This window comes from Salmo salar, chromosome ssa12 (assembly GCF_905237065.1).
Source record: "Salmo salar chromosome ssa12, Ssal_v3.1, whole genome shotgun sequence".
NCBI lineage: Eukaryota > Metazoa > Chordata > Actinopteri > Salmoniformes > Salmonidae > Salmo > Salmo salar.
Window position 1 is genome coordinate 36,895,864 of NC_059453.1, and position 12,195 is coordinate 36,908,058.

At 41.8% G+C, this 12,195-nt stretch overlaps 1 protein-coding gene across 1 annotated transcript in view; it reads left to right on the forward strand.

Annotated features, from left to right (window-relative positions):
• Positions 1 to 12,195, forward strand: part of LOC106564801 (potassium voltage-gated channel subfamily H member 1) — a 73,659-nt gene that overhangs the window by 56,841 nt on the left and 4,623 nt on the right. The window lies entirely within an intron of this gene.

Here is a 12,195-nt window from a genome sequence, read left to right on the forward strand (position 1 = left end):
TATCCAGTCCTTTCCGAACAGTGGTCTGGAGGGAAACGAGAACTATTTAAGAATATTGGGACAGAGATCTCTCTGTGTCCTGTAGTTAATAAAAGGAAAGGTGATGGCATCTCCCTCAATGAATAGTGCTCTTATTTATATAAAAAAAGCTGATGCGTCAACCTCAATTGATCTTTCTCAAAGATTGTTTTTTTGGTGGGTATGGCACCTTATCTTTATGGGAACTGCTTAAAAGATAGACTCAGCAATATTTCATCATCAAACAGAGTGGGGTAACTTTTGTCTAGACATCAACAGCAGCATAAATGAAATGACTTCTGCCTTACAGGCATAAACAACAACAATCTGCCAAAACTGATGTCATTGCTGAGTCTACCTTCATCATGCCGAGTCAGTTGTACTTGGTGTCTCACACTTCATTTGTGACGCTGGCCTTGCTGTTTCACCATAGTTAATCTCTTTCCCAGACACATCCGGCCAATGCTCGCAATATCTGGGGATGAGGTTAAACCATAATTGATTCTCTGTGGAATGTGTCTTAAAAGAACTTTCTTGGACCAAGTGGAAGTGGCCAGTTCCCGGTCTTAATATTTCCTTCCAGGGACAAGTAATTGCACAAAGTGATATTTGACAAATGTTGAATAATTACTTAATAATGGATTCACCTTGTCCTCCATTTTTATCAAAATGTCCTTGTCTCTCTTTTGTTTGTCTGTAATTTAACCTGTTACTGACTTGTTCCTTACCTGTAAAAAGATAAGGCCTCTATACAAAGTATCAACTACACTATCCTCCATCAGCCTTTGTCAAAGTATTATAGAACCCAGGTCGCTTGTATTAAAGACACGCTACGCATTGCTCCAATAAGGTTAGCTCACTTAGGGGGACTTGTAAGGTGGGCTCATTAGCGAGGATCGTTACAATATGACAATCATCATGGTGTTTGAATAGTATATTAGAAATGCATAATTTGACAGATTATTATTAATGATGCAGATTCATAGATCATTTTTTTAATGTTGCATTTTTTAACAAATGGCCCGCTATGTCTTAAGCTTCTAGACTTTAACCATGGTAGCAATGAGAGTGTTTCTTCATTGACTTTTTACATCCACTCAAACACTCAAAACCTCAATACAGACAACAAATTGATAACTTGTAAACCAAGAACATCACTGAAAACCCACAGCATTTTCTATAAAAAAAAATCAAGTACTAAAATTGATTCAACTTCGCTGAAGAAAACACAGCATATTCACGAGGAGGACATAACTTATTCATCAGAAGGTGCTGTTGCTTCTTCAAGATGCAATCCTCTGTCCTTGACATCATCATCCAATTCAAACTTGAGTATAGAGGCAATAGAGGTCATGTTGACTAATACGATGGCTCACTTTTACAGCATATCCTATTATGGTTAGTCACAATCTGCACCCTTAGCCGTGGTGCATGCGGTTTCTCGCTGTAATCAAGGTTATTGCTTTGTTTAGTCTAGAAAAGCTTTCAGGTGCATAAGCCTCTTTAGGCAACCACTGATCCACCGTACTTTTCAGTTTAGGCAACCAGAGGGATTGATTTGGCTAATGCTATAACCTGCTGTTAGGTATGATACAGGGCAGTGATCATTAGTCACCAAATTGAAGAACTACCTGGACCTGTCCAATTAGAAACGCTCATTGTTGTTTTCTATCGTGTGCCCTAATGAACACGACCCTGGTTCCGCCATAGGGTCGTGAGGCCCATTTCTGTAGGTTATGCCCATGGAAATCAGTAACACACCAGTTGATGGGCCAATTCTGGAGGCCCATTATGATAGCTTTTGATGTCTGTCGACAAGTGCCATTTTTCATAGTCCTTTTGCATTAACGCGAGCTGATTAGGCATTTAGACAGTGAATGTCGATAAGGTCAAATATTGATGAGTATAATAAGTCATATTGACTTCAGAAATAAATTGATTGCATAATTGACACAGTAGATAGGTTTCCATCTAATTGGTGACAGATTTTCATGTGAATATTCAAAAATCTGCATAAAGAAAATATGAAAATTTTCCCATCAGTGGCGTTTCCACCAAAATTTCCACCAAAATGTACTCTTCACTTAAGTTTAGATGTAATGAATAAAAATATGTCTAATGTGTTTCCATCGCATTTAAGTCGTAGTGGGAGGACCACACACCATGTCATCGCGACTCCAAGTTTACTTTGATATGGTTATTATATCAATATTTGCGCATAAAAGCATTTCCACAGCCATTTCTCGCATAATTTATTTTACTAACACAAAAAGATCCAACCATGTCAAACAAACAAATTATCTGTTGCCATTTATAAAATTGTACCGAAACTTCCTGTTTCCATCACAGCTCATGTTTTTTTGTGTTTTTTTTTTACACAGTATGACTTGCATAGAAACCGTGGTTGGAAACGTGGTTTATGTTTAATGAATGAACCATACACTCTGGAGAGACTGGACCAGATTCACCAACAAGAATTTAAATAGCTTCCTACTTGTGTAGTTTATTTTTGTTGGGTGGTTTACTCAGATCGGTTGTGAAAAGGGAATAATTAGGAACATACCCATTGTGCATCTATCTTTACAAAATGAAATGAGCTCTTTCTTAGCAGAGCTACTGCGATATGCAATCTGGATTTATTTTGGAAACTTAATTTCATGCCAGTTTATAAACCAAATTAAATGACACATGATCAAATGTCTCCAAGGCTGTCGATTACTAGTTTTAAAAAGTAAATGGCAATGCAACTATTGACATTGCAGCATAATCTGAGGTGAGAGAAGTGGAAATGCATAGTATATATAAATGTCACTTAGCAAACGCTTTTATCCAAAGCGACATACAGTACAGTGAGTGCATACATTTTCTACATTTGACGAGAGAGCTGCTTTCAACTTGTCTTAGAGTGCCTGCAAGATGGATGTCAAATATGTATGAATCTTTGATATGACCTTTATTTAACTGTTACATCATATTAATTAAATAGTTATGGATGACTCATTCAACCCCACTCCTCGCCCATGTAACATTTCGCAGTCCTATCAACTTACCAATTCATAAATGCTTTATCTAGATAGTTGGGGTCCCATCCCAAGTATGGGAAAGCATGCATTACTTTCACGTGAATCATTCATTGATGTGAATGGGAGACTTGCAGGAAAATGTTTGTCAAACCCACAGATCTAAAGTTAGAAATACTGCCCCTTAGTGATGTTAATTGTTTCCAAATCTCATTGCACAAACCAAGGCCCTTGAGATTTGCATAAAGTAAAAAAAACATGACATTTCAGAAGGGGAAGTAACCTAGGTGGTGAGTGGGGGGGGACTCCTTCAGGGCAATGGTCAGATCCTCTTCTGCTTTACTATGAAACAGATTTGTTTTTAAATTATTCCCTTCTGTACCAGAATTCAGAAGGTCAAGGTTAGAAACAGGAAGTGTGAAAGACCTCCAGTATTGCAGTTGAGTACAGCAGCAAGGGGCTTTGCACAAAAAGTGATTAATAGATTAACACACGAGCTCTGGGAATATATTGTTACAACAGAGAGACATTAGTCACTAGTTCGATCACTGTCCATGTGCCAAGAATTTCAATTCGTAATCAGTCATTCAGTCAATTAATTTTCATGTGTATATCACTTTTTACAAATGAAGTGGTCGGGGAAAAAAGCATGGGCCTCAAATCCACAAAGAGCAAAAGGCGACTGGAGTAAAGAAAAACCTTGAGAAGAACTAGACCCTAGATAGGTAAACCCATACTTCTCTGACTGGCTGATCAGATAGTTCAGGGTTCATAATATTAACCACCAATGCCAGACAATTGTCCTCTAAAAGGCAAAGTCAAAGCAGAGCCTGGCAATGTTGCCAGGACATCATGGTGGAAGCCAGCCAAAAGGGATAAAACACACTACAATCATATTCCCTCATTGTATAGTATTGGGCAATACTTTACTACTACAATACAGTACCTACTACCACATACCACCACTTCCATGTTGTGCTACGATGACTACTACAAAGTACATAACTATTAACAAGATAAGTAACACCAACTTTATGATCAAAAGACAAATCCTATCACAGGAGGTTGGTGGCACCTTATTCGGGGAGGACAGGCTCGTGGTAATGGCTGGAGCAGTATCAGTGGAATAGTATCAAACGCATGGTTGATGCCATTCCATTCGCTCCGTTCAGCCAATATAATGAGCCGTCCTCTCCTCAGCAGCCTCCATTGAATCCTATGTGTACCACCTCTCCACCCTAGGCTGATTAAACACTAGGTGGGAATTGTCTGTCATCACCAGTCTCTCTCTCCATCTTCTTCCCATTATCTCTTTCTCTTTATTTCCCTTTTGTTGTCTCTCCACCCCTCTCACGGCCTCTCCCTTCCCCTGATCGATCTGAAACCCAGCCCTGCTGCATGGGACCCATTCTGCCGCACTGTGCAATAATGATCTCCTGTGTGAGAAATGACCCTGACTCGCTTGAGTAGGCACAATGCCCGTCTTCCACCTGCAATAGCCCATACTGCATCGTCTGCAGTCGCTTCACAAGACAGATCTTTTTCCATTACACATCTGGATTTACAAAAATAAATCCCTCTACTCTATAAGGTTCTTATGTCTTTTTCACCAATCGAAGATATCTGTATTAAGAAACCCTATGGAAAGGTTGCTGGACAAGTTTCAGCCCATATTACTGATCTTGTGAGAAATGTGGGATACAGGTCTGGGATAAAGGTCTAAATCTAATCTAAGTCTAATACAATAATGTGATGGACTACAGTATTTGTGCTGTATTTCCTAATAACACAGTGGTCTACATGATTTCATGACCAGCCGTTTCATATAACATTAAACAACTAGCAACAATAATCCACTCTAAAGCAGTTTGTACTAACTACTCTCTTGTTCTTTGTCTATGTTTTATTATACGACCACCAAGAACTTTTAAAATTCCCCTGACCCACATATTAATCCATTGTCATGATTCAATTTCACCAGATGAAATTACTAAATAAAAACCCCACGACTAGGGTAATAAAGATATTGATTACGTGGTTAATGCCAGAATGATTTTGGGAAAGCCTCTGCAGTCTGCATGACCACATTTAATCATGATCTGAGAAAGGTCTTATTACTAACACAAGACACAGATTGATGGACACATTTGATTGTTAGCCATACTGCATCTCAAATAGGCTCATGGTCATGAACAAATTAATATTAACTGAATGAATCTGCCACATTCCTAGAGACGGATAAAGATGGAGACAGTTATGGGCAATGCGGCGACTTCTTGTAGCCATGATAAGACGACATATTACAGGTGTAATTTACTGAAGATGGTGGAGCTGGAACACTTCAGCTGTAGTGCTGGCATAATTACCGTATAACCGAAGGGTTATGGATGAAGACCGTCATGAAAATAAAAGTTACTTAAAATAAAAGTTAAGTACGGTGAAATACCTTTCTTGCCTAAACCCAACAATGCAGTAATCAATATCAATGTAGTACTAAAATAACATTAATACAAACAAAATAAGAACATGAGATGTAAGCTAGCTATATACTGGGTCAGTTCCAATACATGTGCAGGGATACTGGAGAAGTAGATACAGTGCCTTCAGAAAGTATTCATACCCCTTGACATTTTGTGTTGTGTTACAGCCTTAATTCAACATTTATTACATTGATTTCTCACCCATCTACACACAATAACCCATAATGACAAAGTCAGAACATGTTTAGCAAATTTATTGAAAATGAAATACATAAATCTAATTTCCATAAGTATTCACACCCCTGGGTCAATATGTTAGAATCACCTTTGGCAGAGCTTTGCACACTTGGATTGTACAATATTTGCCAATGTACACTGCTCAAAAAAATTAAGGGAACACTTAAACAACACAATGTAACTCCAAGTCAATCACACTTCTGTGAAATCAAACTGTCCACTTAGGAAGCAACACTGATTGACAATACATTTCAAATGCTGTTGTGCAAATGGAATAGACAACAGGTGGAAATTATAGGCAATTAGCAAGACACCCCCAATAAAGGAGTGGTTCTGCAGGTGGGGACCACAGACCACTTCTCAGTTCCTATGCTTCCTGGCTGATGTTTTGGTCACTTTTGAATGCTGGCGGTGCTTTCACTCTAGTGGTAGCATGAGACAGAGTCTACAACCCACACAAGTGGCTCAGGTAGTGCAGCTCATCCAGGATGGCACATCAATGTGAGCTGTGGCAAGAAGGTTTGCTGTGTCTGTCAGCGTAGTATCCAGAGCATGGAGGCGCTACCAGGAGACAGGCCAGTACATCAGGAGACATGGAGGAGGCCAACAACCCAGCAGCAGGACCGCTACCTCCGCCTTTGTGCAAGGAGGAGCAGGAGAAGCACTGCCAGGGCCCTGCAAAATGACCTCCAGCAGGCCACAAATGTGCATGTGTCTGCTCAAACGCTCAGAAACAGACTCCATGAGGGTGGTATGAGGGCCCGACGTCCACAGGTGGGGGTTGTGCTTACAGCCCAACACCGTACAGGACGTTTGGCATTTGCCAGAGAACACCAAGATTGGCAAATTCGCCACTGGCTCCCTGTGCTCTTCACAGATGAAAGCAGGTTCACACTGAGCGCGTGACAGACGTGACAGAGTCTGGAGACGCCGTGGAGAACGTTCTGCTGCCTGCAACATCCTCCAGCATGACCGGTTTGACGGTGGGTCAGTCATGGTGTGGGGTGGCATTTCTTTGGGAGGCCGCACAGCCCTCCATGTGCTCGCCAGAGGTAGCCTGACTGCCATTAGGTACCGAGATGAGATCCTCAGACCCCTTGTGAGACCATATGCTGGTGCAGTTGGCCCTGGGTTCCTCCTAATGCAAGACAATGCTAGACCTCATGTGGCTGGAGTGGGTCAGCAGTTCCTGCAAGAGGAAGGCATTGATGCTATGGACTGGCCCGCCCGTTCCCCAGACCTGAATCCGATTGAGCACATCTGGGACATCATGTCTCGCTCCATCCACCAACGCCACGTTGCACCACAGACTGTCCAGGAGTTGGCGGATGCTTTAGTCCAGGTCTGGGAGGAGATCCCTCAGGAGACCATCCGCCACATCATCAGGAGCATGCCCAGGCGTTGTAGGGAGGTCATACAGGCACGTGGAGGCCACACACACTACTGAGCCTCATTTTGACTTGTTTTAAGGACATTACATCAAAGTTGGATCAGCCTGTAGTGTGGTTTTCCACTAATTTTGAGTGTGACTCCAAATCCAGACCTCCATGGGTTGATAAATTGGATTTCCATTGATTATTTTTGTGTGATTTTGTTGTCAGCACATTCAACTATGTAAAGAAAAAAGTATTTAATAAGATTATTTTTTTCATTCAGATCTAGGATGTGTTGTTTAAGTGTTCCCTTTATTTTTTTGAGCAGTATATTATTTTCAAATATTGGCCTGTTGGAAACTATAACTCCCTACTGCCATCGCACAGTTCAGCCTAGATATGATTTATCTGTAGAGAAACTGTGCAATGTGCACATTGAGCTCACAGAAGGAAAAAAAATGAAATGGAATTAAAATAATTGAACCGACGTTGGTTAATCGCTCAGCACTACCTTTTAGCCATACTGAATCATTCCTCAGGTCAAGCAGTTCTCAGCTCTCTGGTCTGACGAAAATACAAAAGATCTGATTGGCTGTTCAGGGGATTGTGCTTTATGAATACACAAATGTAATTTGCACTGTGGGATAGTCTCTGCCTTTTGGAGCAGCCTTTGGAGAAGAGTCTGAATGTGTATTAATCATAGACAGCCTCTGTTTGAATGGACAGCTAAAGATGCATTTGCAGGCTTTGAGACAGAAAGTTGTTGGGTTTTGATTGTGACCAGTGCTTTGCCTAAATCTGGCAAGTTTGAAAAAAAAGCATTGCTTAAAGCATTTAGATAGGCATTGGGTCAATGTTAACCTCACCCACTTCACTCTAAAATATCTGATGCGACGAGATAACCAATTAATGTCTGTTACTTGGTTAAACTAATACAATTTCAAGGTTTCAAATAAATGCTCCCAAAACCATACATGTACTCATAGCCACGGGAAGTAGGGGTGCTGCAGCACCCCTTGAAAAATCTTTATTATTATATATATATATTTACAAAACTAGTGCACTGGGCCTTTAATATTCTTGTATTAGCAGACAGATATAAGATTTATCCTTTTGATTACGTTTCCTATCCCCAACATTACTTATTTATGCGTTTGTATTGTTTTATGTGTCACCTGCCATGATTTCAATGTGGTTCAATATATTCATCCATTTTAAAAGGGGCCACACATTGCATTTCCACTGCCTTGATATATAACTATGGTGAGGGGAAACTGCTTTACTTTTTGCTGCTATTGCTTTGTGTTTGTGCTGAGCGCAGCTAAATAAAGACCACTGTGGTACATAAACACAATGCAGACTTCTTTTTCCCGTGAGCTTCCAGCTGGCAATTCAAAATGTAATAAATAAATAAATGAGACAAACAAAACCCGCACTGATATTTTTAGGGCAGTGAGCGGTTGTGTCCTCGACGCTAACGTGCTAGTTCTACATATTTATAGTAATGATGTTGCACAATATTACCTACATTTTATCTAATTAAACATTACCGCTTCCAAACTCTCCACGATTGAGATTTGAATTACAGTCAAACCTGGTTAGTCAGTGCCAACTTCCCCTATGAGGCATTAACTATTCCCAAATGCCAAAACTTTATTGTTCCAACACTTTTGCTTCATGAAAGAATTACTGTACCTCTTTCTTAGCACATCACCACCATCTGACCCTCCATGTCGAATAACATTATAGAAAAATGGGGCTGTTTTTCGTGGTTCGGGGTAGGCCCTTTAGGTTCCAGTAAAAAGGGAAATCTTAACGCTACAGCATACAATTACATTTTAGATGATTCTGTGTTTTTATTTATAAAAAAATAAATAAAAATGCACCTTTATTTAACCAGGTAGGCTAGTTGAGAACAAGTTCTCATTTACAACTGCGACCTGGCCAAGATAAAGCAAAGCAGTGTGACACAAACAACAACAGAGTTACACACGTACAGTCAATAACACAAAAGAAAAAAAAGTCTATATACAGTGTGTGCAAATGGCGTGAGGAGGTAGGCAATAAATAGGCCATAGTAGCGAAGTAATTACAATTTAGCAGATTAACACTGGAGTGATAAATGAGCAGATGATGATGTGAAAGTAGAGATACTGGTGTGCAAAAGAGCAGAAAAGTAAATAAAAACAATATGGGGATGGGGTAGGTAGATTGGGTGGGCTATTTACAGATGGACTATGTACAGCTGCAGTGATCGGTTAACTGCTCAGATAGCTGATGTTTAAAGTTCGTGAGGGAAATATAAATCTCCAGCTTCAGCGATTTTTGCAATTCATTCCAGTCACTGGCAGCAGAGAACTGGAAGGAAAGGCGGCCAAAGGAGGTGTTGGCTTTGGGGATGACCAGTGAGATATACCTGCTGGAGCGCGTGCCACAGGTGGGTGTTGTTATCGTGACCAGTGACCTGAGATAAGGCGGAGCTTTACCTAGCAAAGACTTATAGATGACCTGGAGCCAGTGGGTCTGGTGACGAATATGTAGCGAGGGCCAGCCGATTAGAGCATACAGGTCGCAGTGGTGGGTGGTATATGGGGCTTTGGTGACAAAACGGCACTGTGACAGACTGCATTCAGTTTGCTGAGTAGAGTGTTGGAGGCTATTTTGTAAATTACATCGCCGAAGTCGAGGATCGTTAGGATAGTCAGTTTAACTAGGGTATGTTTGGCGGCATGAGTCAAGGAAGCTTTGTTGCTGAATAGAAAGCTGATTCTAGATTTAATTTTGGATTGAAGATGTTTAATATGAGTCTGGAAGGAGAGTTTGCAGTCTAGCCAGACACCAAGGTATTTGTAGTTGTCCACATATTCTAAGTCAGAACCGTCCAGAGTAGTGATGCTAGTCGGGCGGGCGGGCGGGTGCGGGCAGCAAACGGTTGAAAAGCATGCATTTAGTTTTACTAGCGTTTAAGAGCAGTTGGAGGCCACGGAAGGAGTGTTGTATGGCATTGAAGCTCGTTTGAAGGTTTGTTAACACAGTGTCCAAAGAAGGGCCAGATGTATACAGAATGGTATCGTCTGCCTAGAGGTGGATCAGGGAATCACCTGCAGCAAGAGCGACATTGTTGATATATACAGAGAAAAGAGAATTGAACCTTGTGGTACCCCCATATAGACTGCCAGAGGTCCGGACAACAGGCCCTCCGATTTGACACACTGAACTCTGTCTGAGAAGTAGTTGGTGAACCAGGCAAGGCAGTCATTTGAGAAACCAAGGCTGTTGAGTCTGCCGATAAGAATGCGGTGATTGTAATGTGCAGTCGTCTTCATCGACCTGGCCAAGGCTTTCGACTCTGTCAATCTTTTATCGATGGCGGTTATGATATCGTTTAGTACCTTGAGCATGGCTGAGGTGCACCGGTGACCAGCTCGGAAACCGGATTGCACAGCGGAGAAGGTATGGTGAGATTCGAAATGGTCAGTGATCTGTTTGTTAACTTAGCTTTCGAAGACTTTAGAAAGGCAGGGCAGGATGGATATAGGTCTATGACAGTTTGGGTCTAGAGTGTCACCCCCTTTGAAGAGGGGGATTACTGTGGCAGCTTTCCAATCTTTAGGAATCTCGGACGATACAAAAGAGAAGTTGAACAGACTGGTAATAGGGGTTGCAACAATGGCGGCGGATAATTTTAGAAAGAGAGGGTCCAGATTGTCTAGCCCAGCTGATTTGTACGGGTCCAGGTTTTGCAGCTCTGTCAGAACATCTGCTATCTGGATTTGGGTGAAGGAGAAGCTGGGGAGGCTTGGGCAAGTAGCTGCGGGGGGTGCGGAGCTGTTGGCCGAGGTTGAGGTAGCCAGGAGGAAAGTATTGCCAGCCGTTGAGAAATGCTTATTGAAATTCTCAATTATTGTGGATTTATCAGTGGTGACAGTGTTACCTAGCCTCAGTGCAGTGGGCAGCTGGGAGGAGGTGCTCTTGTTCTCCATGGACTTTACAGTGTCCCAAAACTTTTTGGAGTTAGAGCTACAGGATGCAAATTTCTGTTTGAAAAAGCTAGCCTTTGCTTTTCTGATTGACTGCGTGTATTGGTTCCTGACTTCCCTGAACAGTTACATATCGCGGGGACTATTTGATGCTATTGCAGTCTGCCACAGGATGTTTTTGTGCTGGTCGAGGGCAGTCAGGTCTGGAGTGAACCAAGGGCTATATCTGTTCTTAGTTCTACATTTTTTGAATGGGGCATGCTTATTTAAGATGGTGAGGAAATTACTTTTAAAGAACGATCAGGCATCCTCGACTGACGGGATGAGGTCAATATCCTTCCAGGATTCCCGGGCCAGGTCGATTAGAAAGGCCTGCTCGCAGAAGTGTTTTAGGGAGTGTTTGACAGTGATGAGGGGTGGTCGTTTGACCGTGGATCCATAGCAGATGCAGGCAATGAGGCAGTGATCGCTGAGATCCTGATTGAAAACAGCAGAAGTGTATTTGGAGGGAAAATTGGTCAGGATGATATCTATGAGGGTGACCATGTTTACAGATTTTGGGTTGTACCTGGTGGGTTCCTTGATAATTTGTGTGAGATTGAGGGCATCTAGCTTAGATTGTAGGACTGCCGAGGTGTTAAGCAGCTCCCAGTTTAGGTCACCTAACAGAACGAACTCTGAAGATGGATGAGGGGCAATCAATTCACATTCGTCTTTCAACTTTGTGGCAACAGCTTGGGGAAGGCCCCTTCCTGTTTCAGCATGACAATGCCCCTGTGCACAAAGTGAGGTCCATACAGAAATGGTTTGTCGAGATCGATGTGGAAGAACTTGACTGGCCTGCACAGACCCCATCAAACTTTGGAACGCCGACTGCGAGCCAGTCCTAATCGCCCAACATCAGTGCCCGACCTCACTAATGCTCGTGTGGCTGAATTGAAGCAAGTTCCCACAGCAATGTTCCAACAACTAGTGGAAAGCCTTCCCAAAAGAGTGGAGGCTGTTATACCAGCAAAGGGGGGACCAACTCCATATTAATGCCCATGATTTTGGAATGAGATATTTGACGAGCATACTTTTGGTCATG